This window comes from Palaemon carinicauda, chromosome 4, assembly GCF_036898095.1.
Source record: "Palaemon carinicauda isolate YSFRI2023 chromosome 4, ASM3689809v2, whole genome shotgun sequence".
NCBI lineage: Eukaryota > Metazoa > Arthropoda > Malacostraca > Decapoda > Palaemonidae > Palaemon > Palaemon carinicauda.
Window position 1 is genome coordinate 32809397 of NC_090728.1, and position 5267 is coordinate 32814663.

The window sequence follows — 5267 nt, forward strand, 5'->3', positions numbered from 1 at the left end:
TGTTGAAAGAAGTCGGGGTAAATAAGCTGTTCCAAGCTAAAAGGGCTGTTGTCACAAAATTAGCTCAAGATTTATTGAACATGAATAGAAATGTAATGCAAATAGTTATAGAGCCTGCTCATCTTGCAAAGTGTCCAGTTGAACCCAGTTGAACAACTTCCTGGGATAAGTTTTTTAGATTATGTGATGGCGGTGTCTGCTATTAATTTTGGATATGAGTTTAAAACATTTGCATTAAAGAAACTCAAACGACACATTTTAAAGAACACTGCAGAACTTTTGTGGTAGAATTGATTAAGGAAATACAAATGCGACTTCCTGAAAATATCGAGCACTTATTAATGTTGGGAAAACTGCACCCTAAACATGCTACCTCTCAGTGCAAAGATAGCATAGCCACATTAGCTGCAAAGTACAGATAAACTTTTAATGACATGGATCAACTTAAGAATGAATGGCAGGCCTTAAGCCTCGAAGAATAGCTTCAGGATTGTATGGAAGATGTTTCATTCTGGGCAGAAGTTAATGAAAAGAGAAATTCGATAGGCCAGAAAAGATTCCTGAATAGTTCATCCTTGGCCTTAGCACTTTTATCATTACCATTCTTTAATGGCTCGGTCAAGAGGATATTCTCTCACATGAACGTAGTACACAATAAGCTGAAAAACCGCTTAGTTGTAGGGGCAGTTTTTCAGATAAAGTATGCCCTAAACTAAGCTTCAAAATGAAACATGCATAACTTATGAGCCACCTACTGACATGATAAAAAATTCTATGACTAAGGATGTAATTGAATATGAGGATTGTAACAGTGATTTGCTGGCTTTAGCAGATGAGGACGAAGGGAGAGGAATATTAATGTTGATTTGTTTTGTTTAGACTTTCTAGCTACTACTGATTAAAGCTTTCTTTGTACATAAGTTAATTCTTAGTCTCTATTTTCAAAAAATATTTTCGTGATTTTTGTTGTTGTTTTATCCAAGGATTATTGTAATTTTGTCACTCAACAGCCTTTTTTTGCCAGTAGGTTTACGGTATATAAACCAAATAAAGCAGGACATTTTTAAACTTATCAATCATTTATAAATCTTTTGAAAACAGAGCACTTAAATTTCCTATTACGGAATAGGATTCCATCATTCCAAGAGTTTTGATGTGTTCAAGTGAAATCGGATTTATAGAGAATTTAAAAAAAAAAATATCTTGGGATATTTTGTGGAAGCCTGAGAATACTTTGTGGGAATATGTGGGATTTTTTTTTCCCCATGTACGGGATTTCCTTCTTAACAAAATGGCAACACTGGCTGCCTCAGTGTTGCCAACTTCGCACGAAATGTACCTGGATTGCGAAGTATAACATCACCAAAATCCATATACAGGCAGAAAACTCTTCCTATTGCATTTCAGACCTCAATCTAGCTCATTTTTGTCCAACAGTTGGCAACATTGGAACGTTAGCTGCCTCAGTGTTTCCACTTTCAAAGAATTTTCCTTGATTCAAGGAATTTTAGGGTCAAGGAGAACTTCAAGGAATTTTAAGTTTTTTCCAGGATTTGTCAAGGAATTTTTCATGAAGGTTATCTTAAAAACTAATGTTATTGAATCAAAATACAGATAATGCATTCTAAACGAGTATAGCCTATATTGGCTTAATTAAACTATACTCAAGATTATGCTATATGCATTATGCTCTCTTTTTCAAATCCGGTACGGTACGTTACGGTTCCACCTGAATGCTACATATCTAATTCCTATACATACAAGAAACGCACCAGCTCTAAACTCAACTCGCATAATTACTGTCTATGCCTCTTTCCGAAAGTGGACGGTCCACCTGAATGATACATGTCCCATTTCTGTACATACAGGAAACGGACCATCTCTTAAGTTTCATTACGCATACTCCTGATGACCACTTCTTGGGATTTTTCCCAAGATCTTGGGATTTCAAGGCTTACCTTGGGAACTTGGAAATTTTTGCTCAAAATGCTCATAATCTTGGGATTTTTCACTAATTTATCCTTGTTACATTTTTTTAATATTATAAACCAGAAATTATACAAACTTCAATAGCATTTGTATGTAAAAACTACCTCAAAGAGAGCTGCTTTTGTCACCCAGCTCATGATTCAGTAATATATATATATATATATATATATATATATATATATATATATATGAGAGCATGACTGTAAGTTAGGTAACGTAAGCAATTGTGAGACCGTACGGGAATCAGACATGATAAGAACGCACCGTTGACATAGACTCATTTGCTCATGTCCCGCGATTGAACTTTTGAAGTTCAGTTACGCAGCGTAAGCTCTCTTACTCGTGTTTGTGCATTGTTGAAAGTAATACGGCCACGCTATTTTGTCTTTCATATAGTGAAATTTTTGTTGGGGCTGAATAATTCAACAATGAGTGACTCAGATGATCCTACACCAGGCTGTAGTGGAATTAATACATCACCGAAAAAAAAGGTGAAAACATGGTATCAACAATCTTTCAACCAGGAATGGCTGAAAGATTCACAGTTCAAGGACTGGCTGAAACCAGATGTGAATGATAAATATGCGGCTTATTGCAGTGTTTGTGATATTAACTAAAAAACTGTAACAAATCCGCGCTTATGCTTCACAAGGCTTCCGCAAAGCACATGAAAAACTTTAATGCCAAGAAGACTTTTGTGAACATTGAAACCTATTTCAAGAAGACTCAGGCGAGTGACTCTGAAAATGAAGTAGCAAAGGCAGAGCTCCTACTTACTGCATATATAGCTGAACATAGTGTTCCCTTCCGACAAGCAGATCATCAAGTGGAAGTTGTAAAGAATATGTTTCCTAAATATGAACCAGCGCAAAACTTGAAATTAAAGAGAACAAAGGCTTCTTATTTGCTGCAAGATGGAATTGCATGCGAGGAGAAAATGCTTGTGGCCAAAATTTGCAGGAATACATATTTCTCTGTGATAATTGATGAGTGCACAGATGTGTCTATCTCGCAAGTTCTTGCTGTGATGGTGAGGTACTTTGTTGAAGACAAACACAAAGTCACAGCTTCTTTATTAGGTATGATGGAGGTGGAAAATGCCACTGCTGAAGGGTTATGTAAATGCGTGAAGGATCTGTTTCGTGAAAATGATATACCATTATCAAATATAATTAGGTTTGCTAGTGATAATTGTTCAAAGATGCTTGGGGCAAATAAAGGAGTACAGGCTTTGTTGAAGAAAGATGTCCCATCAGTTTTTGTTATGGGTTGTGTGTGTCACTCTTTAGCATTATGCTGTAGTGAGGCATGTAAACATTTATCATCATGGGCAGAATCTTTCGTTAAGGATGTATGTTGTTATTTTTCACGTAGCAGTAAAAGGCAACATGATTTTCAGATATTCCATTATGTTGTGCCTGCACCTAAACATAGAATTCTGAAAATATCTCAAACTCGATGGTTATCAAGGGGGGCAGTTATAGCTCGAATTTTAGAGCAATGGGATGCACTGCGGCTGTTTTTCGAATCAGAATCAAAGACAGATAAAATTGATGGCGCTGCTAACATTTACAAAACAATGGTGACTTCAGGAACTAAGCATTTGTTGGAATTCCTTAACTATGTAATTCCAAAGATAGACAAAATGAATCTTGAATTTCAATCAGAATATTTTAGATTACCAACGCTCTTTAATACCATATCTGATGAATACAGAAGTATATTGGCTATGTTTGTGTCAGATAAAGTAATCAGTTCTGTAAACCTGGCTGACATTAATCCAAAAGATAAATCTGTCTACAAGAAAACTTGTGACATTAATCTTGGGGGCAGATGCAAAGCAAGTTTGCTTAAAGACCCACTGAAACAGAATGATGAAAGATTTCGCCTTGATTGCCATGCCTTTTTAGTGGAACTATGCTCTCAAATGAGAAAAAGATTCATTCTGTAAGGACAGTGTTCTTTCATTAATCAAAATCACTGATCCAAAAGAAGCTCTTTTTCCTGAAAGGTAAGCAGATGCTATAGTGAATTTGGGAATCTGTTTCCCAAACCTCGTAAAGGAAGAGGAACTCGAAACTTTAGAAGACCAATGGAGAGATTTATTGTATTCAAAAGACTCATTACAAAACATTTGTGAAAATCCAACTTCATTTTGGGTGGAACTTAAAAGAGTTACTGACGGTAACCTCAAGCCCAAATTTGAGCTGCTTTCTAGATTTATGTGCTGCCTGTTAGCCCTCCCTCACTCTTCTGCATGCGTAGAGAGGGTATTTTCAAAACTTAATGTTATTAAAACCAAACAAACAAACAAACAGACTAAGTGTAACCACAGCATCAAACCGATTGCTTGCAAAGCAAGCAATTTCCCGCCAAGACACACCCTGTTATTTGTGGCAGCCCTCAAAATCTCTCATTAATGATGTAAAAACTGGAAAGTGCCACAAGCGGTATGTGGAAAGAGAAGAGGAGCGACAAAAAGGAGAAATTACAACATTGTATGCTGGTGCTGCCGCTGATGAATCGGATAGTGAGACTGAGAGGGAGCAAATGTTTCTTCAATAGTAAGGTATGTTCCTTAATGTATTTTATTGAAATTAATTGTATTTTAGGAATGTTGGGATTTTTTTATGAATCTTGGGAATTTTTAGGTAGCAATCTTGGGAATTTCCAAAATCTTGAGTGGTCACACTGGGCAGTGACTGCGTCTGTGTGTCTTAGTCTTTGCCTCTTTCCGAAAGTGAACTCTTATTACTGAAGGTAAATTCTCAAGCCCATTTTAGGCGATTCATGAACACAATGAAATGGCCATGCTTACTAACAATAAAATTCAAATTTTTTGGCTGTTGATCCATGGGATCAACTACATAATCAACTTTATTGTTGATAAGTGTTGTCATGAGCAAAACACGAGCATCAAAGTCGAGATAGTTTGTGAACAAGCTCGACAGTTATGTGGCAAAAAGTTCAAGTGAGTAATCGACTCCTATGAGATTCAGGGCCTCTGTAACACGGATTTTTGGACTTTACTCCTTATCAAAGCATCGGATGTAGCTGAAAGTTGACATATGTAATTTTAAAACCACACACAAATTTTTTCAGCATTATCAATAACCTAAACCCGATAGTTTTAATTTTTATAGAGTAAAAATGATCTAACCGACGCCATGGCCAGTGATAACTAGCCAAGAGTCGAAAACATTCATTACGTAAGCAATGTAAACACCTTTTGACAAAATTTTGCCCCGCCCATCCACCAGACACCCATTCACCTTGTT

At 36.4% G+C, this 5267-nt stretch overlaps 1 pseudogene; it reads left to right on the forward strand.

Moving 5' to 3' along the window:
* The first annotated feature begins 2629 nt into the window (after positions 1-2629).
* Positions 2630-4554, forward strand: LOC137639356 (zinc finger protein 862-like; annotated as a pseudogene).
* Positions 4555-5267: the final 713 nt, after the last annotated feature.